Below are 26,835 nucleotides of genomic sequence, written 5' to 3' on the forward strand. Positions count from 1 at the left end.
TATAATATAAAGTCTTTTTTTTTAAATTCTAGCCATGATTGGCATAAAATAGTAAAAAGAAAATAAGGGAATGAACCCCAACAATTTTTCCTGATCTGGCATCCAGCCTACAACAAAAGGTTAGCCCATTCTTCAGTTAGGAACTTAAAAAGTTCCTTATAGGTTTCCTCATTCTTATATTTTATGCAAGTCAAATCTTGTTGTAGGAGGCATAGCCTGGTGGTTGAACTATGCATTACCGTGAGACCAAACCTAAAGAAGCTGGCCAATTTTCTTTCCATATTAATGAGTCTCTCATTGGTTTTGGTCAGCTCAATTTCCAACTCCATGCACTTTGAGCAAGTCCCTACTTGAGTCATTTGACAGGTCCCTTTTGGAATTTTGACAGCTTCATCTTCCTCATTCAACATCATCTCTTGGTTGAGGACGAGATGACCACCATTGGCAGAATCCGAAATGTAAGTTGAACTGTTGGCAATATCAAAATTCGCCTCCTCCTTATTCGCTAGGAAATTTTTACATTCTTTGACAGTCTCTTCAATTTCATGTTCCTAATTTTCAAAGAAGGAATTATCAATGATTCTTTCCCCTCCCCTTAGTGCAGTATCTAGAGGCAAGCCTATTAGATCACCTAGGGGTGCTGGTACCCTCAACCATTTCCTCCTCTCAAACAAATTCAAAAGGTGGTTTTAAGCGTTGGGAAATTTTGAATGACCTTTAAATGCTACTATTCTCATCCATGTGAGTTTGGATGCCATGTATTAAGGAACTAAATCAATAAAAGTTTGGAGATTTTTGCATTTTCCTGAGAATCACCACATGATAGTTTGACTTAACATATTTTTCTTTACTGAAACACATTCATCTACTTTTGGAACCCATTAGATATTGTTTAGGGATGAATGCAACTTAATTTCCTTTTTGTGGCATTTGATTTCATTGTATTTTGAGAGAGATATAGGGATTTTTGAAAAATTTGTCAAAAACCCTCACTAGGGTAACCCGAGAGGGAAAAATAATGAGTTTAGGGCCATTCCATGTTCATTAATGCAAACCTTTGTGGTGGATGGCCTTCTTGTATTTGTATTTTTTTTTTATTGTTTTGCAAGGGCACCATGCAGACATTTACACATGCAAATCATGAAGGAAAGATTGAAAAATCAGTCTCAGACTATTAAAACTAAGAATTAAGGAGGTATGGGGATATGAGAATGCCAAGAGTGAAGGAGCTATGGGGGTATGAGAACACAAATTTTTTTTGTGAGGATGAAAGTAAAGGTTTGGTTGAGTGTGTAGGGATATAACATACATGTTCCAAGTGGTGAGGGGCCTATCTATCCATCAATTTGCAAATATAAGTGAATGTCCTCAAGAAGTTCATGATTGTCATACTCTGACAGTGAATTGAGACATTTTCTTTCAATGCAAGTATTGACCAAGTGTTGATGAAGGATTGGTATGTGTGTGTGAAGTCTTTGAGAGGCTTAGGAGGTTCTTGTAAATCGGTTGTAGTGTTTGGAAGCCCCATGAAGTGAGAAGAATCCATAAAAATATGACTATCTCTGCAATTAGTATAACTATCCTAAAAACAACAAGTCTGCAATAAACATTATTCAAACCTCTTGGGTGGTTGGGAGGGTAGTGAACCTTTTTTGAGCACATTGAGAAACCTTAATAGGGATGTCAAAAGGGGTAAATGTACTTGGGAGTATTCATTACTTGTTGTGAATGGGTGTTAGTTGTGATTGGAGACCTAGTAAGGGAATGGTGGTAAGCAAGTGGCTACAAAGGTTGTTGGTGGTGATTGAAAGTTGGAAGTTGGATTGAAGTCTAATCATGTTATCTTTCCCTAGTTGTGTGTATGACAAGGGTATGTTGTTGGGGTATTCAAACCTTGTGATTGTTGGTAACTTGTGAGGGTATCTGTGAGGTTTTAGAGGGTTATCACCTAATTGGATAGGTGATTTGGGAGAAAGATCTCCCTTAAGTGGTTGAGTGTGTGGATGCTCTACATAAAAAATTAATGAAATTTTAGACTATACTTTGACAACTTAATTAAAAATTGATTTTGTTCCTATCAATAAATTATAAATAATTAACCATGCCTAACTTTTGATAAGTATTAAAAATAAGTAATTTAAAAAAATACAAAAATTGGTAGCTATGGAGAAAATTAATAAAATAAAATAAAATAAGTGTGCATGTGTAGTCGAGTTGGTGTGAAGGTGAGTCGTGAGGCGTAGTGTTAGGATAATGATCCGGGTGCTACACATCCACTCTTGTTCAATTCTCACTGCTGTTACCATAACCCCTTTTGACCCATTTGTTTGTGGTAGGGTTAATCCTTCTTCAGGGGGTGGTAAGGATTCTAATGAGGTGTGGACAGAACTAGAGAAAGGGTGGATCAAGATAAACTTTGATAGAACTTCAAGGGGAAATCTAGGTATCTCAAGTGCAGGGTGTGTAGCTCATGATGAAAATGGTTAAGTACTATTTATAGGGGCTCAGAGATTACAAGATGACACAAATAATGAGGCTGAGGTGCAGGCCATATTGCTTGTGCTATATTTGGCAAGCAACATGAAAGCTTCAAAGGTACACTTAGAAGGGGACTTGAAAATTATGGTGGAAGCAATTTCGAAAGGGACTTCACGAAGTTGGAGAATTAATAAATTCATTTCTATTATCTATTTAAGGTTTTGATCCTTTCAAGATTTCAGGATAACCCACATTCGAAGAGTAGGAAATGGGGTGGCACACCTCTTGTCCAACGTGACATGTAAGTTGGACAGGTTTGTCATGAGATGGTGGGGTGGCGATGATACAAATGTACAATGGCCAACTTAGTGGAATTCAAATTTATGAAAAAGTAAGTGAGGTAAGATGTATTGCAGCCAACTGTTGACATGAAAATTAAGTTGATAGATTGGGGGGACCGTTGGTGGCTATCATAGAGAGAATGACCCTAACAAAATTCAATAAATGCTCTATCCGGAGAAGGTGGGAAAAAAGGGTGGTGATACATGGAGAACAAGGCACTTAATGTAGGGCGGTGATAGATTTCCTTTATTGTTGATATTACTTGATCTCTTGCAATATGAATCTTTCAATCTTCTCAATCTTTATCTCTGATACTGTTTTGAAGAATGGATAGAGGGTTCTTTTAGATTAAGAAATTGTAATCATGCAAAAAAAAAAAAAAAGACAAAGAAAGAATATTATTATAATCATTTTGTCAAATATGATATCATTATATCTATCTAATTATCTAATTCTAACTGAATAAGGTTGTCAGACACACAAATTGAACATTATAATTTCTCTCTTATTCAATTATGTGGAAAAAAATTATTCAATTTCAAAATAATTTGAATTATTATTACACTAAAGTGTTTCAAACTATATTTTTATTGTCTTCAAAAATATCATCTTATAATTTTATGGTAGATATTTAGATGAAATATTTAAAATAAATTATCTTTCTTAATTCCTCAACATGCCATTAGAAATAATCCTTTTCCAATAGAGTTTTTTGGGGAATATTAGCATACCTTGGCTAAGGTTGTATTTACATGATAGGAGGTTTCATTACTTTTAGCCAATGATCTAAGCACACAGGTGATATGGCAATCCATATGGTAATCCACCTAGTGACGAGATTGGTGAATGAATTGCAACCTCAAATTTTGAAGGTGATATCACTATCTGTTTGAGTAGATAGATCGTCAACATATGCCTTCAAAAGAAGATAAATATTGGACGTTTCTTATGATACGGGAATTGGTAAGCCATTGAAGAATCTAACTTAAGGGGCTCACTAATCAACATTTTATCAGTTCTATGGCATTCAACACATTTTCAAATAGTCAAAAGAATGACAAAGAGATACCACTGCAATCAGTCCAGAACCAAGAACAACAACCATAAAACTGTAAAATGGCTTATATAATGAAATCTCGTGGTTATGAGAATTACAATGTGTCATCCCTAGCTTCAGAAGTTGATTTGTAGCAACATAAATGAAGATTTCACTGGCCAAACCCATTGGAATTGCATAAAACCCAAGTGGTCAAGTATCCCTGCATAGTGGCATCGATTAGAATGCCCACTACATCGCCAATTGAGGTGGAAATGGTGAAGACAAAGGCATATGTTGCAGTAGATAAAAGTGGCCCATTTGTAATTATCTGTAACAGGGTTACACCCATTGCTATCATTGCGAATATCTTGTGCAGACATTGTCCACAACATTTTCCATGCTTCCGCCCTAGTTTCTGTGCCACAAATCTGCTCGGCCTTCCGTGCAAAAAACAAAGAGTGTTTAGCACCAACAATGATCTTTCACAAACACTCCGATCTTCGTCTCCAACAAAGGAACAACTCTGATATCTTTGCCTTAGGGCAAAGTTGGATATGATGGTGAGGGGCTTGATTTTGTCCCCGCCGGCATAACGACTTTGTCAATCCTTATTTATCTTGGAAAACGTTTCCTAGAAAATTATAACAGCGTTGTTCCTTGCGTTGGTATTTTCCTCTCAGACATTGCATACAAGGCAGGTAATGGGACAAGCCAATGCAGAGCCTAGAAAGTCAAGGGCAAAGTCATAGTCAGGGACCCTCAGAGCATCTTCACAAATTGCAATGGCCATGCTACCTATATTGAAGTGCAAATGCACGGGCAGAGGATTGGGCGGGAGAGATTCAAAACCCAATTCAAAATAAACAGAATGGAACGGAAGTCTTAGTGGGGCCCACACGAGCCACCCTAAGCGGTCAAAGATTAGAGTGTGTTGGTTAAGTCCAGGCCATGTGTTGTCAATGCTTGTTCATTTTGCATACATGTCTTATTCTTTTATGGATTTCCATAGCGTGCTTCAAAGCTCCCATTTTGGTACAAGCAAGGAGCATGCTGGCTGATATTGTGGTGGAAATGCTTCCCTTGAATTTATCTAAGGCCTTATCTCAACAAATCCATTTTATTCATATCATCAATTTGTTTTGAGGCATTTTATCAAAACAGTTATCGTGTGTTGTTTATGCTTCCATGTTTTGCATACATGTTTACAAATAATAAAAACTAAAAATATTAAAAACAAATTCTGCATATAAATAGTGATGCTCTGCAAAAAGGATTAGAAAATCTGTTTGATGGCAACACACACAAGAGCACAAGAAACAAATGTTAGTGTTAGTAACAAAAGATTATCCTAAACAGGCATATCAAGAGAGATATTAAGCATGAAATAGAAAGCATACAAACATAAAATAGATAAACTATACTCCTCCAAATGCTAATCAAGATGCTCATAGTTGCTCTTCCCTTGTTCCTCTCCTCTCCAAGTTCCACATGAGTGTAGCTGTCAACTTTTAGCACTAGCCATGGATGCCATATGGAGAATCAAAATGGTTCAAAATGATAAACAAATGCTATGCAAGTGTAGATAGTGATGATATGAAAAAACTCTATGCTAATACCAGTATAACAACAATACTCTAATGCTTTCTTCTTTTCTTGAGGAGAAGGGTTCTATTTATAGAAGAAATAGGAAATGAATGGTTAAAATTGAGCAATCTTAACAAGGGTAAGGATTGAAAGATATTCAATCCATGTGAGACTTTCAACCCAATCCCATGTTGACAAGTGTCACCATGAGGAGGCTTGAGAGGAGAGATAAGGAGCATTAAATGCTTGAGGGGACATGATGGTTACCCTAGGAGGTTGGGTTAGGGTTAGGTTAATGAATATTCCTTTTATCCAAGGGATAAATGAATGTGCAAGGGTTAAAAGGTTACCTTAGTCAAAGAAATAAATGCTTTGAAGAGACCCATGAGTCAAAAGGATGGTTAAGTTAGAGGAAAGTCTCTTACCAAAGGTAAAAGGTGAGTTAACTATAAATGGTTATGTAAGAGCCTTTAATGGTTTGGAAGACTTTAGAGGTTAACCATTTGAAGACATAAAACCTTTAATGGTTATTGAAGACTTTGGAGGTTTTTGAGAAGTGACTTCCTTTTACTTAGGAATGTGACAATGACAAAGATAGGATTAGGCTAATTAAAAGAAGTTAGAAGAATCTAGAAGGGATTTAGGCATGCAAGTGGATTTTGTAGGAGAATGCAAGTGGGAGGAATTTTGGGACTTTCAATTGAAATAAAATCATTTATTTCAATTAAATGGTGTAATTTGCATTTGAATAGATATTTAAATAAATATTAATTTATTTAAATGTGAATGTGAATTTTGGATTTTGTTTAAATAAATCTTAATTTATTTACATGAGAAAAAGGAAGATAAAGCATTAAATGCTTGAAGACTTTGAGGAAACCATTAAAGGCTTGAGAAGACTCTAGAAGGAAGCCATTAAGTTTGAAGACTTTAAGGGAAACCATTAAAGGCTTGAGAAGACTCTAGAAGGAAGCCATTAAGTTTGAAGACTTTAAGGGAAACCATTAAAAGTTTCAAGTGGGTGAGGATAAATAGGATTTTAAATAAATTATTTATTTATTTAAAATAGTTGTGCAACTTGCATTTGTAAGAAAATGCAAGTGGGTGGAGGATAAAGGTAATTTAAATAAATGTTAATTTATTTAAATGTGAGAGATGGGATTTTGGGGGATTTAAATAAATATTAATTTATTTAAATGTGAAAGAAGATTTAATTAAACAAATATGATTTATTTATTTAATTAATGGTCTAAATTTGGTTAAGTGAATTAAATCAAATAAATTGAAAAATTTATTTAATTAATATGAGAAGAGGGTTAAGATGAATTAATTAAATATTAATTTAATTAATTATTGATTGATGGTTAAATAATCAAATAAATACTAAATATTCACTTAATTAAGTGGACAGATTTATGTGACTACAAATAGAAAAGCTAACTTTGGTTGTCAATGTCATAATTTTATATGACAATCAAATATGCCCTAATTACTAATAAATACTTTACATATATAATATAGTAAAGATTAATAAAATCTAAATTAAGATATAATTTATAGAATTCAAATGAAGGGGTATTCACCATGTAGGAAAATTCATTAGGGCAAGGCTGATGATTGAAACATAGAGATCTTATATTGCCAAGGCACGTCATCATGGTCAACCCACTAAAATTACCATTTCTTGATCAAGTGACGCGATGATTGCCTGCAAGAAATCATGAAAGGTTGAGACCTTTTAATTGACTTCACATTCACGAGACAATTGACTTAGGAATGCAATCAGAGGTATGTAGGAGGTTTGAGTAATAACAAACAACAAGAATATGAAGCAGAATATTAATAACAAACAACAATACATAATCATTGAAACAAAATAAAATAAAAAACTTAGACAGCTTGCTGCTGCAACATCATATATATTGATTGATAACCATTACATAGGTAGATACAGAACTCTACATATTTCTTCCAATATCACATATGTGTGTTGGCTTCTAAAATTTTACAATTACAATGCAAGGCAACTTTATTTTTTAGCTGCGGTGAGGCGGTTTCCATCCTTGCAGTGCACGACAAGTTAAGAGAAGATAAACACTAGATTGATATGTCAGTAAAGATGACGAAGAACATAGCCTAACAATTGTAGATGTTTGAAGCTGAGATCTTCCTTGAACATGCAGCTCCAATTTGGACATGAATCTCTCCATTCATCGCCATGCATAAGCTATTTTTAGTTTACATCAGTTTTTGTTTATTCATGCAAATAAAGCATGTACTCCAACACGCATTAATCCTTGTGACTATTTTTAGTTTTGTTTTTTGCATGAGTTTGTTTTTAGTTTGATAGACCCAGTATTTTTCCATGCAAATAATGCAAAGAAGATTTAGGAAAATTATTTAATGTTTTCTTATTGGTAGCTTTCTATGCAATGATGGGAATATATTTAGAACTGTAGTATTATTAATTCTTCTAGGCTACAAATTCTTTATATACACAACCTCTATGTAATTTCTAATTATGCTGCAATAAAAGAAATCAGTGTTTGCAATTCCAAAAATAGGGCGTTGTGTTTTTTATTTTGAATTGTGATTTCTTTTTGCAATTTATTCTTTTGTTGTTATTGTTTGTTCTCTCTATTATTATTTTTTGTTAATCAGTTGGTTCAGAGAGGATAGGTTAGGTTCAAAATTCTACAAGTGGTATCAGAGTAGGTAAAATTATTTTGGGTTAAAGTTTTATTGTTGGAATTTTGCCAAAGTTAATCATGTCAAATTATAACCATATGCTCATTCTAGAATTTGATGGGAATGATTATGATTATTGGTGCATTAAGATGCTGACCTTTTTGATTGGAAAATATTTGTGGGAGATTATTGAATCAAGTTATGAGGAGCTAGCTGATTGGAATGCCCCTACAACCAATGAAAGAACAAAAAGAAAGGAAGCAAGGAAAAAGAATGCTCACGCTTTATTTGACATTCAGATAGCTCTTGATAAGAGCTTATTTCCAATAATATCAGAAGCAACAACTACCAAAGATGCCTGGAAGACTCTACAAGAAGCTTACCAGGGTAGTGATCAAGTTAAAGTGGTCAAGCTTTAGACACTGAAGCGAGAATTTGAGAATTTGAAGATGCAAGAAGTTGAAAGTATAAGTGATTATTGTGTCAGAGTCAAAGATGTTGTCAATAAAATGGCTACACTTGGGGAAATTGTAAGCAATGAAGTTTTGATAAAAAAAGTGTTGAGATCTTTGACACCCAGATGGAATTATGTTGCCATAATCATAGAAGAAAGAAAGGATTTGACAAAATTATAGTTTGATCAACTAGTTGGATCCCTGATGTCTCATGAAGAAAGATTGAAAGATTCTTTTGAAGGTGTAGAGAAAGAATTTTCCTCTAAATTGCTAATCACAAAAAATGAAGATGCAAGAAGCTGTAGTGCCAAAATAAATCAAGGACAAGGTAAAGGGAAAAGCCAAAATTCTTCAAGAGGAAGAGGTAGAGGTGGCTCAAGAAGAAGAGGTGGTTCCAGAGGAAGAGGTAGAGAAAAATTTGATAAGAGAAATGTTCAATGTTACCATTGTAATAGGTATAACCACTTTGAAAGAGAATGCAAATTGAAAGAAGGTAAAAGTGCTAACTATGCTCAAGATAGTAGTGAGAATCCTCCTAATCACTCATTTTTATCTTATTCCAAGGGTGAAAATACTAGTAAAGATGTTTCGTACCTAGATTCTGGATGCTCTAACCATATGACAGGGAATGAGAAGTTGTTCTCAACAAAGGATGGAAGTTTCAAATCCAAGATCCAGCTTGGTGATGAAAAATCATTGGACGTTTCTGCCAAAGGAGCTATGGAGGTCCAAACAAAAGAAGGTATAAAGAGTATTCATGATATTTATTATACTCCATAATTGAAGTACAATTTGTTAAGTGTTGGGCAGCTATGTGAGAAACATTATAAAGTAGTCATTGAGGATAAGACATGCACTATCTATGATAAGAATAAGGGTAATAGGGTGATCACTGTTGTTCCTATGACAAGAAATAGGTTGTTCCCCTTCAGATTTGGTGAACATAACAGTAGTTTGGAAAATATGGCTTATGAGGATTTAAGTTGGTTATGGCATCTTAGTTATGGGCATTTAAATTTTCATAGTTTGAAGTTTCTAACCTCGCATGCATTAGTTTCTGGGTCTCCCAAGGTTGAGGAACACGAGAAGGTTTGTGAAGGTTGTGCTAAAGGAAAGCATGCAAGGGAAAGTTTCCAAAGGGGGTGAACTCAAAATGTTGGTTCCCACTTTTTGGTGCATCTTGATTTTTGTTGAAATCATACATTTTTTAGAAAATATAATAATTTAAGCTTTAAGAGGTCCCATTTGAAGTAATTAATTGAAGAGAGTTAGATCAAAAGCTGTTAGATCAAAATTTATTGGATAGAACCTCTCTACTTCTAAATCATACTTGCAATAGAGTCTCCTTTTCATCTATCAAATGATGATTAAAAACCAATTTTACATTAGCTTTTGGGGAGTCAAATGAATTCATTTAAAAGTTTTGTTTTTTTAAGTATTTAGTCCTTTTTATAATCTTTCCAAATAGAATAATTTTTAATATATTTAATTTTATTAATATATTTTTATTTTATTTTTTATAAATGTAGGTTTTTCACCGAACATGAACTTCTTTGTTCAATGCATTGGGAAAAATAGTAAACTAACTCAAAAAAAATTGAAAAATATCTATGCACTAAGTATTGATGTCTTATTTCTAAAAGAAAAAGAAAAATTGAATTTTGATATATATAGAACAAGTTATGTGTTCAAATGTACACCTATATCTAAATTATAATTATTTAGGCTTCAAAACTTAATAAAATGAAAAATATTCAACAAATCACTATCAAACCAACTGCATGCCCTGGGTATTGATGTTACAAACCAAAATTCAAAAGAATTAAGTTTTTATCATTTATAGAAAAAAAATTATTCATTTCAGGATGCACGTCACTCTTAAAAAATGTTGTTTGCTGTAAAAAACTACTTTTTGAAGGAGATGGAAAAATCAATAAAATTTTATTCAAAAAAATTTGAAAAAAATATATTTAGAATCTACAAACAAGATGTTACAAATTACTAGTTTACATCATCTATAAATTCACATTTCTATTTGATATCATTCATGAGAGAACAAGCAGCAAGGAAGGAAGTCAAATTAGAATATGTGCTTGCAAAGGATCAGATTGCAAATATTTTGACCAAGGTACAATTAGAATATACCTTTGAGTATATTTAGCATAAGTTGAGACTTATTCTACCTCCTTTAAGCTAGATGCATAGATATGGTGCATCATTCCAAGGGGATAATCAACGTTTATCCCTTGTCTCCTTGATTAATATGGTGGATGCTCTGAATTTGAGCAGTGAAGATTGTTCTTTCTTGGTTGTATGTAAATGGTCCCCAAAAAGAGATATCCTTCTCAAATAGAGTTTTATTGATATTAGAATTATACTCAGAAAAGGAAGAAAGACTTATATACATCGAGTTAGTAGTATCATACCCTTTTTCTTTGATGTTAAAGGGGCATGAAGTTTTAGTCTCTTTGCACAAGTGTTTCCATCAATGACAAAGAGAGAGACTATTACAAATATGGTTGTCTTGTCATTAATTTCAAAGTTTTTTGGTCTTGCTATTGATGTCACAAATAAGAATGAGTTTGAGTTGATTATGTTTTTGTGTAGTGGTGAGAAAGGTGACAAAGCTTTATTTTTTTAGTTGTGTGGTTGTGTTATGTGGTCTATAAATGAGTGTCCAGATGTTGTTTTATTGTCTAGAAGTGATATTGACTAAGTATGAGGTGTTTCCAGAAGATGACAAATAGTGGAAGTTATAATATGCAAGAAAAAGTATTTAATACCTTTATGAAAGATTATACATTTTCCTCGTTCTTTGAAGATTATGGCTTGCGATTATGGATATAATTTTTATACTATAGATGTTTCACTTTCACATTTTTCAGTTACTTTATTGCTCAAATGGTAAAGTTGATGGTTACAATTTACTGATAGTAAAGTTGTTTGTCAAGACTAGTTTGTGGTATTCTTTGCATTTCTATGCTACAATGTTCAAATTGTTGTGACTTGGAGTACAATTCAATATCACTCGTGTTGTATTCTAGTTTAGATTTCATGTGCTAGTTTTCCTGACTAGAAAATTTATGTTGTTTAATGTGGTCAATGACCAACTGATTTGTCTTATTTGAATTATACTCATTTTCTCTAGAGATGCATTAAAGGTTTATTTAATATGTTTATATAGGTATTACAATGTTTTATGAAGGCACTATTCAATAATTTTCTTTAGGTGATGCTTTCGGCTAGCTGGTTAATATGCTTTATTATTTATGTACATGTTATATTTGATGCTAACATTGGAGGATGTGTTAGTGTGTGTGGTTCATTGGAATAAACTTTGGAATACTTGTTGTGATGTATTTGGGTCCCTTTTTATCTCCTAGAGTGGACCACATTTAGCATAGTTGATCATCATGGCGGACTTATCATAATTTATGTATATTTTATCTATGGTTGATGTAGTTTATGATTTTAATAAATAACCTAGTATATATAGATATGTTAATGTGTGAAATGTGATATGAATTGATTGTGATTGGTTGGGAATGGTGTGCAAGAATATATGTAGAAGCAATAGTGCATATTTTAGTTTTTGACAAGCTTTGGTGATCATATCATTTAGCATGATAATTTTTTTCTCAGATAGGGAATGTGTGAGTTATGTTTTTTGTGATATTATTCTCTCGACATAGTGGTTCAAGGATAGTTTCATGATCAAGAGATCTTGTTCATTTCAATTCATCATTTCCCTATGGCCATCAAAGGATAGAGTGTCCTTTTGGTATGCTATGTAGATCTGGATCTTGTCCTTGATTAGTGAGCTTTTAAGTAATGCCAATTTATTGTATCTTTCCTTAAGAATGTACATTGTAGTAATTTAAGTCTATTATATCTTTCACTAAGGTTGTGCACCTTATTCCTGCAAGTACAAATCAAGAGTATTGAATTACTTTTGTCTTGAGCCTAAAACATTGTAATTAATTATTCATATTGTGAGTGTAATTTTCTTTCTTGTTTTTCTCTACTTAATACTTTTCACATATTTTTGGTGTTCTCTTGTGTATAGTTTTTTGTTGTTTTATTTTTTATTATTATAGAGATAAGAGAATTGTGGTTTGAGGTTTGCGATCTTAGGACTAAATTAATTTAAGTTTTGGATTGATTCACCCACTCCATTAGTGGACTGTGGTGTGTTCAACTACTGATATCAGAGTGAGTTTCCTCTAAGATAAGCTTCTAAAGAATTCAACTCCTTCATGGATGAAAAATAATTTATGGAGTCTGACACTTTCATTGACTAGTTTTCAAAATCACCTCTAAATAATTGTAATATTATAGATTTAACCTTACCCATACATTGATAAGACACTTTCAAGGTGTTACATGCCTATTTTTCTTTATTTATTGTTTCTACTCTTGGGAGTATGCTCTCATACATTTTTAGATGAATATATAGAAAATTGGGGGTTTCCATATTTCTTCCTCTACTCCTTCAAAGTGTCTTTCTTAGCTTGTTTGAGTGAATTGTATGTTACTACATCTAGGGGTTTTGTATAATTATTATCTATAATTTTGAATATATATTTTAATATAAATAAGGATTTCATGGTCAATGAAAAATATTCATAATTGTTTGCAGTAAATAAAGGGGTCTACATACTATAAAAATAAGCACTTGAAGAAGAAGCCTTGATGGCAATCAAAAACTAAATCAGGAAAAAATAAAAAACCTAGCTTTGATACCAGTTCTTAGATTAGAAACAAATTAAATAGTGCAAGAAGTATAAACAGGGAATAAAATATAGTAAATTACTATACCAATAATAATAGTGACATTAATCGTAATGTAGACTACATAAACAACATATATACAAAGCTCTATGAATATCTCTTCTCTATTCTAATAATGATGTTCAAATGATTTCAATAGCCCATATTTTATAGTTATAGAGTGTGGTTCATAACTTGCAGTAATGACAAGCTAAGTGAAGATTGGATTACATGTGGTGATATTTTAGTGAAGATGTGGCAAGACTAAATCAGAATGCATATGGTGATGAAAAGATCATTGTCCAACTAGTGTAGAGGGTTAGTTTACATAGTTGGTATAGAAAAAATTAAAAACTACCGACCTTGAATAATTACCATTCTTTCTAATAAAATAAAGTGACATAAATTCAAAATAATAACCCTAGTAAGACCAAAACACACACACAAAATAAAAACATGTTCCTATACGTAATTTTTTTCTAGTTCTATAGACCACAATATGATCTAGCTAGAAAATAAGAAGAAAACATGCTAAACAAGATGAAATTATATCATTAACTATTTTCAATAATTAAAATGAAGCCAATTAAAAAACTTATAGCCTCTATGAAATCATTAAATAAAGAATAAAACATAGTGATAATACTTTTATCCTTTGTTAACTTATATGGAAATAAAAAGAAACAATAGTTTCTAATTCATTGGAGATAAAAACTAGCAACAACACTTGAAATTAGGAACAACACTCATAAAAACAAGGATGAAAAAAAGGGGAAGGAAACTTGTGATGGGAAAGGAAAATTGTGCCACTGACCCCCTTATGTCTAACTAAGGAGACAAAAGCCTAAGGAAATGAAAGAAGTAAGAGAAAAGAGGAAAAAACTAGTGGGAACAAAACCCCCCGTCAAAATATATACTATATTTGAACAGCAACTACTATGCTACAATTTTCTTCACACTAAGGAGGTCTTGCAAAAAGTGAATATGAAAAGATAGGAACCATTTGTACCTCCATAAAGAAGAGAAAGTGTGCCAATATAGAATGTAGCATGGTGAATTTTGTAGTAGGTTTCTCTGCAACAAATGATGGCTCTTCGTTTTGGAAGATAGTAACCTCAAGCTATCAAGCTACTAAATTCCCACTCAAGTGAAATGTATGAAAAAATCAAGATGAATGGATTTGTGAAATACACATGTTTCTCTAATTTGATGTTGAACTATGACTCTTCCATACAAGACTCAAGAATAGTGACAACTAAAGTGTGAGATTTGTTTGGATGTGAATCAAGATGTGTCAAGATAGTAGCATGGAGAGGTTGAGAGAGAAGAGATAAAAAGATATTATAAACCAAAAGAAGAGACATCTTGATATGAGAAGATATCAGAGAGAGGATGCGTTCTCAATGTTGTCATCATGATTAAGGAGAAATTGAACAAACAAATGATAAATGTCTAATAGGATTATATCTCACTCATCAATAGGATAAGGTAGCTTTTACAAGCCTTTGGAGTACATACATTTATGTGAGAATATTATATGGACTCAAGAAGTAGGGCCATAAATTCAAAGATTGAATGAAATTGCACTTCTATGTCTAATTGATGAGATAATGGGTGTCTTTCAAGATTATATATAGCAACTTATTTGAAGGCTAGAAATGACCCCTACAAGAAGTGTTAGTTGGTGTAGAAGAGGCAAACTATTGGGACATATTATGCCCAAGGATGGAATTAAGATTGTTGCAAAGAGGGTCAAGGTGATCGACCTCAATTCTAAGCATAAAATAGTGAAAGAAGTGAAATCTTAGTCTAGGTAGATGATATCTTAGAGGAAATTTGTGCTAAACTTTGCAAAGAAAACCAAGCCAATCTCCAACATGCTAAAGAAAGGAAAAATTATCATGTGAAAGTATAAGAACAAATTAGAGGTATTTTTTTGGATTAGGTATGCTATCAAGGAAGCACCATATTATTATTCCTAACTATTATAAGCCTTTCCAACTTTTTTTTTTCCTTGTTTCTACAGTAGAGTTGTGTTATTACAAAATAACAAGGATGGGTATGAGTAGCCAACTAGATTATTTAGAAGATCCTTGCTAGGGTAAAAACTAAAGTATTCAAGAGTGGAGATGTATGCATATTCCTTGGTCAAGGCTATGAAGAAACATAAGACATGCTTAATTGGTATTTAAGTATCTAAATTTGTTATTGTTATCAAGAAAAGTAGGGGAATATATACTAGATTTGTGCCTTAGGTATTCTCTATATCTTATATTTATACCCTAGACTTAGCAACAAGAGATGAATCAGTTAGAATGCAAAATCAAATGAGGTAGATGAGTTAATTATAACTAGAATGCATTGAACAATCCATAGTATAGCTGTCTTATATTACATTCTCATTATTTCATTGTTGTCTTATGCATCATACAATCATTTTTCTATTACTTCCTCTTTTAATTTTTATTTGTACCATATATGTATGTATGTATGTATGTATGTAAGTATAATTATACATACATACATGCATATATATGTATATATGTATGTATGTATATATTCGTACATACACATACACATACACATACACACACACACACACACACACACACACACACACACACACACACACACACACACACACATATATATATATATATATATATATATATATATATCATTTCAATCTCCTTACTTAGTCTCCCATAATGTTACATTCTATTGTATGTTATATATTCTCCTATTGGGATCATGCGTCCCTTAAAAACTACACCTCCTTCTTTAAGTAGCATTTTACACTAAAGCTTGTAACCATTTTGTGGTGGCTTCCAATTAAATTTATTGTATGTAACTCTACCCTAAGATTTTCTCTACCAATACCTATACACCTCTTTGTAATAGATATTCTTACTTTAAAAAACGGTTCTAAGAATGACAATAAAGTTCAAATAGCCAAGCTAGTAAGAGAACAAGGTTTTATTAAATTAATAGCAAATGTGAACCTAGAGGTTATAGAGGTAAGTGAAATTAATGTTAGTCATGGACATGCTTATTGACCATTAAAAGATAATCTTTAGTAGGAAAACATTTTTTTATTTTTTGAATATCGAGTGCCAACTTGGGATGGATGAATGTTAGTAGAGAATGTTGACTGTAATTAAAAAGGAAAAAAAATTCTAGTGGTCAATGATGAAACTTTTGATAGTATTTCAATCTCCAATCCAATAAAATTATTGAAAAGATTCAAAGATTTAAATGTTTTTAAAATATTTTTTATCTGTGATTGTAAAAACTTATTTAGCTTCAAAATTTTAAAAATATTTTTCCATAAGTATAAAAATCTTAGATTTAAATTATAATATTTTTAAACTGTTTTTTTCTTATGTTTTAAGATATTTTAATAAGAAAGTATTAATTTAAATTATTATAAATATACACATACATAATTGAATAGATGAAAAACATTGATCACTTCCTTCAGCTTAGTCTACACTTTATTTATCATTTTATTTGTGTAAGTTAAAAGACGTAAAGAAAAATGATACGACGCTATAAGATGTGTTTCTTTTTAGATTAAAAAATTAATTTCAATCACTCGAAATTAACACTAACAATACAATAAAAATGTGGCCCGTCAACTAAATAAATGCTATCATGATTATTATCTATGCACAAATAAAGAGTCGTGTCCCCTTGACCAAGTAAACCATATATATATTTAGGGCAAGATAGGTGAATAGAGGAGATATATTTGTGCGTGTACATCCAACGGATTCTCCATTATACGCCCCCCAACACATACTCTCTACAAAAACAGTAATGGATACTAAGTGTATGGACGTTATCAAGAATGAAGATGAAGGGTTAGAAAGATCTGAATACAATGGAGGAGAAGGGAAGGGATACTGTAGGCAATGAGAGGAGCGATGAAGAATCAGTTTGGTCTGAATTCCCTGAGCATATAGTGGAGCAGATATTTTCGAACCTACTGTTCGAATTCACTCTTCGATTTCGTATTGTTTGTAAACAATGCGACAAACTCTTATCCTCTAACAGATTTCTATCTTCATTGGCAGAGAGCGATCCATGTATTCTTCTATGCAGCTCAACGGATTGCATGGCATACTGTTTTCTCACGCAGTCTTGGAAGACTCTTTCCCTTAGTTTCTTGCCAAGCCGAACAACAAAAAGTCTCTCATTAGGCAATTCAAGATTTTGTAGTTCAGGCGCAGGCCTACTGCTAATCCAAATCGGATGGCCTCGGAAATATATGATCAAAATTGAATGCCTAGATAAGTGTTGTTATTTACTTGCACTTTTCAAAAATGTTTACTATCATTTATATTTGAGGTAGAAAATAAATAAAATTTCATGATTAATTGTAATGTGAAAACTAATAAAGTTTCTATGACTAAAAATTATATGTCTAAAAATATGTTGAAAAGCTCCCTTTTGAGTTAATTTAATATACTTAAATTTACTAATATATTATTAAATATATAATTTAATTACTCATTGATTATATATAATTAACATATTTAATTTTGATTTTTCTTTAATATGGAAAATATATGTGATTCTATTATAATAATTTTAGTTGTATTATTGTATATATATAGGCTTGAATATATTAATAATATTTATAACATTAAAATTATTTATTCCTTTTTTATCTAATATTTAATTTAATTATATACTAGTTAAAAAATATATATTGATATATTTATCAAAGATATATTTTAATATTACTAAATTGCATGAGGAAAGATTTAGATACAAATTTTAAATAATTTGAAAAAAAAATAAAAACATACTAATTATTATTTGTAATGCCCCACCAAGAAACCCCGAAGGGATAAGCGAAAACACAAGAATAGAGTACAAATAATTTTATTTTTGTTTAAATTAAATATAACACAATGATACAATGAGATATCAAAGTCCAAATTACATAGCGAAAGACATCAACTAATACCTAAAGAGTTTCCCAACGTGATTACTTAATTCCACATTTAATTCAACTCATGCTAAATAATCCAATAAGATGATTATCTTAATAACAAGATAATTTTTAAACAAGGATAATCTCTTTCAAAAGATAAAAATATACACAACATGATAAGGTTCATCCATTGAGGTAAAAAGTATAGGTAACATGATAGGGTTCATCCAATAAGATTTAACCATACCTTTCGTTCAAACTTTCATTAAAGCCTAAGTCATGCATCTAATTTCATAGAATACTTTAATTTCATTATAAACTAATGAGTACTTTCCATGCATACTTTAATCGTATTATGAATAACTTAATACATTCTATTATTCAAAACTACATTCTTTCATGATCCATATTACTGCATTTAAAAGATGGCTAGACACATGCATTTAAGATTAATTTCATCTAATCCACTTGATAAATTCTAACATAATGCCATCCATACATGCTAAAACTGAAAAGGGAAACATAAGAACATAAGCATCACATAAGACCAAATTGATATCGGAGTTCACCCCTAGTGGGCTACATCTTTGGGTCTACTCAACTATAAGACCCCTCTGATAATTAAATAAGTTAACAATACATAAGTTTCACATTGTTTACAACCCTTCCATCAGGGTGAACATAACCAATAATACATATGACCACATCGGTCAAATAAATACATAAATGATCCCTGAATAGGAAACGATCCAACTAAACATAAACAGAAGCAAATACATAGATCAACTGGAGTATCCGTGAAACTAAGTCTTCACAAACTATCATAAGCAACCCAAGGTCTAACATGATATCAGGTACTCACAAGGGCATAAGCAACAAGATGACTTCACATCAATGCTCCAATCAAGACAACACAACAACACACTAGCAAACATAAGGGACAAGTGTCATCACATACCCTAGTATGGTTACCATGGTAGGTCTTCATAGGTTCCGGCCCCATCCTGTAATGCCCCGCTAGGAACCCCAAAGGAAAACCATCAACAAGGGTGAAACAAACTTTTTTTTTTAAAAGTATAAACATCATAAGTGCATTTACACAACATGCATGACAACAAAAGCAGAATACTTAAACCGGAATTCCTTAAGTGTTACCAATGAAGAATTAACTTCAAGAATAAATTTTTCAACATCATAAATCCACATATGGATCATTAACTCAATGATCAAAAGAAGCCAAAGAAAATAAAGATTCCTTATAAAAAGATTGAAAGGATACAACATAATTTCCAGTTCAATAAGCATTTACTAACATCATCAACGAAATTGATAAAAACATCCAAACATAGGATTACATTGCTCTTCGAATACATAGCTTCTCAATAGACATAAAAGATAGATCTCATCCATTTACAAGGTCACATAAGATCAATATTACAATGATACAATGACCACATAGGTCTACCAATACAAATAACCTTCAAAACATGAGATGAAGCATGAGTCACAAACCACAGGAACACCTATGAAGCCAATCCTTGCATGAAGGCACAAATACAAACATTCGATGGGAAGTGGCACTACCACCCAACCATGTAATTCCCAAATGGAATCACCCCACAGTGCTAGGAGATAGCTGAGGACCCTCAAATAAACATAAGCATGACATAGTCGACAAAACAATATGATTCCATGACAACACAATAAGACTCCACAAGAATAAAGGTGACTCAACTTTACAAACACAAGTGAACTGACATCACAAAATATAAGTGAACAAATTGAGAGAGTGTCATCGCATAGCTTAAGATGGTTACCCTAGTAGGCCCTCATAGGTCCCGGCTCTCTGTCCTGGTAACCTCTCCCAAACCTCTGGCTCCAACTAAGTCTCATGCGGACCCTTCTAGCCTTTCATGAAGAAAAGGTGGTTGGTTTTCCATTGTAGGCCTTCTCGAAACATTATGAGTCCTGTACTAGCATTCACCTATGCACGAGGTTCAATTATCTTTATTAATCTCATGATACTACCTACCTAATCAATTCATTAGATTACCAGTTATTATCTGAATTTCATTGGGTCGTATTTCCTACCACTTTGGGTACAACCCCCAAGCGAAAGCCACTCTCTAAAAGGACACTACACAAGCATGGTCACTCCCTGAGGACCCTATGGCGAAGTAGACAGCATCAGAAACAAGTGGCCAGACAAGGACACACGGACTCTTAATTAACCATAAAGAGAAGGCACTACATGGTTAGGAAAATGAAGCTGACATATATCACCTTGTCAAAGGTACCAATTACACCACCATAGGATGACTAAACCATAGACCAAAATATCACAATAAACACTTGCAAGGATAGCTAAATACATCAAATCCTCACTCATATTTGAGAATATCAGCATCATAAGCACTTGCAACATCATTGATTGAAATTAAATATAACACTCTTGCAACAGCCACATTATTCAATTTCAAAATCAATATTCCATCAGGAATGAAATCCACATTTAAACATTCAACCGGTTATAACATAAATTCCAAATAGGCATTTAAATCATTTTCAGAATATATCCAAATCTACTAATTTGAATCTCTAATTCATGCCTTGATTTCTATTGGTAAATTTAATAACCACATAATAAAAATCACATGAAAATCACATTACATCACACAAAACCACTTTAAACATTTCATTTTTAAAATTTAAGTTCTTAACACAAACTGGCTTTGAAGACCAGTTAGGCCTCAAAACCAAGCGAGGGTTGAACCAACCTACGATTGTGCTGTTGTCGGGACAACAGATACCACTTACTGGTAGTGCTACTACCACTAGTAACACTGTCGCTACCAACCGGTAATACTACCACTTTGAACTGGTAACACTTACCACTTCGAACCGGTAACACTTACCTCTTCAAACAGGTAATTTACCTCTTTGAACCAATAACACTTACCTCTTTGAATAGGTAATTTACCTCTTCGAACCGATGACACTTACCTCTTCAAATAGGTAATTTACCTCTTCGAACCGATGACACTTACCTCTTCAAATAAGTAATTTACCTCTTCGAACCATTGACACTTACCTCTTCGAACCAATAACACTTACCTCTTCGAATAGGTAATTTAACTCTTCCAATCGGTGACACTTACCTCTTCGAACATATAATTTACCAACCAGTGACACTTACCTCTTCGAATAGTTAATTTACCTCTTCGAACAGGTGACACTTACCTCTTTGAATAGGTAATTTACCTTTTCAAACCAGTAACACTTACCTCTTTGAATAGGTAATTTACCTCTTCAAACCGATGACATTTCATTTACAGAATTATTTCACAGACACACACATACAGTGCCAATTTTTAAAATTTCAAGGAAGAGTTTACCAGCAAGTTAAATGGTGAAATAAACATATTGGAAATAATGACTAACCAAATCATAACAAAATAGAAACAAGGATGCACCCAACAAGCCCAATCTAAAATTATTTCTTCTCAAAGAAGAGGTAAATCAATAAATTGATTTCCAAGAACAAAACACACACAACAGATAGAGAAGTGAACCATTTCTTTCTTGAATGCAACCATATGATATAGATTTCATAAAACTATTTCTTCCATTTCAATCATTCCAAAAACATCCACAGGAAGATGGAATAACTTTCCATGCACATGAAGCAAACTGGAAATTACAAAACAAATTCAAAACAAGAAGAAAACCTCCAACCTTGAAGCAATTAGCAAGCAAAGAGATGAAGAACAACCAGTGTTGCAGCCAAGTCCAATTTCCAACTCCTCCAAGAAGTTTTTCCATAATTTTCTCTCGAAAATTCTCTTCTTCTACAGTGAATGCCCAGAATGGATGCCCAAAAATATCTTTTTACCCAAGCTTCTAGGTTAAAGTTTTTCATCCAATCAAATTTAAATATTTTAAAACTGAAACACAATCAGATTTATTTCTTTTCCAAAAAAAATAATAATTCTTTCCAACAATAAAATGAAAAGAAAAAGTCAAATGGAAAAGCAAAAAGGAGAATTTTTATGAATTTTTTTTTTTTTTTCATAAATATTTCCTTTCAACCTAAGCATTTAACCTTTTTAAATGGCTAGGCAATTTATTTATTTCGCAAGAATATCAATGCAACTTTACACAATAAATTAAGCCATTTAACCATTCAATCCAACAAGCATTAATTTAAATAAAATAATAATCATAGAGCATATTAATGAAATGATTACGCCAACACAAGATAGCATCATCCATTTAAATTAAATAACTATTTAAATAAATGGAAACACACAAAACCAAGACAGATCAAATGACGACTCTCAAATGACCAAACTAAGGCACCATGACATGCATAACAGCCAGACGGGGAAACACAACCGATTGACAACACTCACATGATCGTAACTGCGGTCAAGCTAGGGTACAACAACTATATCCTCTACTCCCATCAGATATATAAATAAGGCATGCTCAAACCTGTGAAACTAGGTGGAGTCAATACCCCGTACCTACCCGGTACTAGTACCTGCAATGTCCTGCACCAAAGAACCACACGTGCATATAAACAATATACATACAGATACGGTAAACATACCGATGAAGGAGAATCATGATGTTTCCTATCTCACTAGAGTGAGTGAAGAAAAATCATCTCCTTGCATCCCAATACACTTGCAAACACACAAAATATAAATAACACATCGCAATATAAGGGAAAAAGTGTCAGTCCATGATAACGATCCATAAAAAATAACATTAATCATAAGCACTGAAATACTACATAAAATCATACACCATAAATCTAGATAAAACATGAAATAACATTACATAATATCTAAATCAATATACAATCATGTTCCACAGAACAGTCACTGAAGTAACTCAAAACATACAAAAGAGGTTGATCGAGGAGGGGTACTACATCCTTCCCCCAAGCCTAGGCTTACTCTTAAATGCCTAAAATAGATAAGAATAAATCTCTCTCATCTTCGTTGCATCTTCCCAAGTTGTAGAGGACTTATCACTAGGGTCCCATAGTACCCTTACCTGCTCGATAGTGCGACCCTTGAGGGTCAAATCCTGATGCTGAAGAATGCACATGGGCTCCATGGAAAGCTTCCCATCCTTGACCTGCAAAGCATTCCAATCAAGAACATGGGTCACATCACAATGATAATGACGAAGATCAGAAACATAAGAAACTTCATGGATGTGGGATAGACTCGGTGGTAAGGAAAGACGGTAAGCAACAGGTCCTATCCTCTCAAGGATCTCAAAAGGGCCTAAAAAACAAGGTGCCAACTTAGAACCCTTTCCATAACGGATCGGACTCTTTGGTAGATGCACTCTCAAGAATGCATGGTCGTCGACCAAAAGTTGGTGATCAACTTTATGAGCATCAACATACCTCTTCTGCCTATCTTGGGCAACAACCAAATACACATGAATCTTCTCAACTGGTTGCTCCATCTCACGAAGCAAATTCGAGCCTAAACACACCCTATCTTCCAACTAATCCCAACTCAAAGGATTACGGAAAGGATGACCATACAATGCCAAGAATGGCGACATGCCTATAGAGCTGTGATATCCATTATTATAAGAAAAATCCATAAGGCAAAGATATTCCTCCCAACATGACTGCTGATCCATAATACACATGTGAAGCATTTCCTCCAAGACCTCATTCACATGCTCAGTCTGACCATCAATCTTTGGGTGATAAGCTAAGCTGAAGTTCAACTGGGTCCCCGAAGCATGCTAAAGTGAGGTCCATAAGACTGATGTAAAGACAAGGTCTCTATCAGAAATGATCCACCTTGGGATCCCATGCAACTACACCACATCTTCCAAGAAGACTCGCGCCACCACTATTGCAGTATAAGAAGATTTAATAGGAACAAAATAAGCAACTTTGGTCAATCTATCAATAATGACCATGATGACATCATGACACCGCACAAAAATAGGAAACCCTACTATGAAATCCATGGAAATGATATCCCATTTCCAATCTAGTATCAAATTCGGCTGTAAAAGCCCTACAGGGTGCTGATGCTCTACCTTCACCCGCTGAAATTCCAAGCAATTGGATGCAAAATCTGCAATATCACATTTCATACCAGCCCAATGATATATATGTCTAAGATCTGCGTGCATCCTCTTAACACCAGGGTGTGCCGAATAAGGTGCACGATGGGTCTCAGTCATGATCAAAATGCGAAGACCCTCTAAAGGAGGTACATAGATCCGTCCAAGATGTCTAAGAAGACCATCTGACTTAAGAGTATATCCAAAATATCTACCCTCCAATGGTCTTCCAGACTCTGCCACGACTCTAACATCCTGATACTAGGTGTCCTGAGGAAGAGATCCAAGAATTCTCTCCCTCAAGTCTAGACCAAGGGACAATGTTGCAACCTCATGCCACCTATAGCTCAAAGCATTGGCCACTACATTCTCTTTCCCCTAAATATAACGAACCTCAAAATCATACTCGTAGAGGAATTCCATCCATCTTCACTGTCGAGCATTCAATCTTGGTTGCATGAAAATATACTGCAAACTATGGTGATCACTATGCAGCTCAAACCGATGCCCCAATAGGAAATGTCCCAAACGAACCAATGCATGCACTACAGCTGCAAACTCCAAGTCATTAGCTGGATAGTTCAACTCATTATCCTTGAGTTTGCGAGACTCATAGAAACCACATGTCCATCCTGCATAAGCACCGCACCTATACCTTCCAAAGAGGCATCTGTGCATACCATGAAATCTCTAGATGGGTAAGGAACTACCAAAATTGGAGCACTAACAAGGAGTTCGTTCAAGGTACGAAAAGGCAATTCGCACTGCTATGACCAAACAAACTTCTTCCCTTTCCTCTGAAGAGAAGTAATCGGATGGCCTATTTGAGAAAAGCTCTAAACAAAGCAACAGTAATATCCAGCCAAGCCCATGAAACTTTGAACTTCAGAAACATTGGTCAGTGTTGGCCAATCAATAATGGCTTGGATCTTAGAAGGATCCACGGATACACCCTCTCCTGAAACTATATGACCCAGATAGCTCACCTTTGATTGGAAGAAATTACACTTTTCTGAATTCGCAAAAAACTGATTCTCCCTCAAGCACTGCAATCAGGGATAACTTTAAGAAACCACCCCCCAGGTAACTGTGTAAAATCTTGGCAAATTAGACATTATTTTTGGGGGGAAATTTTCATATCGATGGTGAAATTTTTTTTTTATAATGATGAAAAAATTATTTTGAATTGGTGGTTTTTTTTCAAGGGTACAGAAATGCCATAAATTTCTAGCGAATAATACCTTGTTCTACGGGGAAAATATTTATTGTGGGAGGCGAATAATGTTTGTTAAAAGGAACAAATATATAATTGTATGAGCAAAAATTTTTACTCCGAAGGAAAAATTATTTAAATGTATTGGCCATTTTTATCCACTGCTTGAAAATTATTTAAATGTATTGGTGATTTTTTTCCACTGCTTCAAAATTATTTAATTTGTTATGGCAAATATTTTGTTATTTATGGTACAATATATAATTCATTGGTGATTTCATGAATTAATTGCCAATTGCCATTAATAGACAAGGCACATCACTTCACATTAGTACATCACATCACATAATACATTGAGTCCGGACTCTGCACAATGTATCAATAAGTGCGGCCTCTTTGACACATAAAGGGTGACACATACTTAAAATCTATCAATAATTTTAAACTATTCAATGATCATAGATCAATGGCTAAAGTTTTATTTCAACCCAATTTTCTGAAGAGAACATAGCTCACCAGAAAGTGCCCGAAATGGAATTGGATTCAATAGACATGTATAAAATGTCATGAATCACAATCAATAATTTCATTCATTTAATATATATCTATTCACTTACGGCAATCCACTCTGTCCCTACGACTTCCAATGTGATACTTACCAATTTGGTACTGGTTCATAGCTGTTTCCATTTTCACACAATAGTGCATTTATGGGAAAGATTTGCAAAGATATGAAAGATTTAAATTTTTTTATAGCAATTAATACTATTAAAGAAGTAATTATTACAATCAAGAGCTTCAAAAATTTATATATGATCTCTAATTCTTTCATCTTCAATTAGCCTTTGCTCACGGTATTTTAGGTTTATAGGCTCACTGCTCAAGTTGTTTAATTTGTTAATCTATTTTCTCAAGATGGATACTCGCATCTATTTGAGCACCATTTTTGCAGAGGACTAGAGGGCCTTTCTAAGCTCTGTTAGAGACCCAACCCTCTAATCAGTCTGCAAAGAGGTTGGGTCATTCAGCAATGAGGCTGTGCGGATGGTGCTAGGCAGAGAATTTCTGCAAAATGAAAATAGGTACCATGTTAACACAGACCTTACATCCTGCTTCTTAACATTTCTTCTGGACCTGGGAGGAGACAAGGTGGGTATCCTGATGCTGTTGATAAAGGTTTTTAAGGAAGACTTCCTCAGAGATGACATTACTCTTG

The 26,835-nt window shown here is 33.4% G+C and overlaps 1 pseudogene; it reads left to right on the top strand.

Annotated features, from left to right (window-relative positions):
* Nucleotides 1-17,239: 17,239 nt before the first annotated feature.
* LOC131860320 (cysteine-rich receptor-like protein kinase 44) overlaps nt 17,240-26,835 on the top strand; it is a 108,805-nt pseudogene continuing 99,209 nt past the window's right edge.

Source organism: Cryptomeria japonica, chromosome 11, assembly GCF_030272615.1.
Source record: "Cryptomeria japonica chromosome 11, Sugi_1.0, whole genome shotgun sequence".
NCBI lineage: Eukaryota > Viridiplantae > Streptophyta > Pinopsida > Cupressales > Cupressaceae > Cryptomeria > Cryptomeria japonica.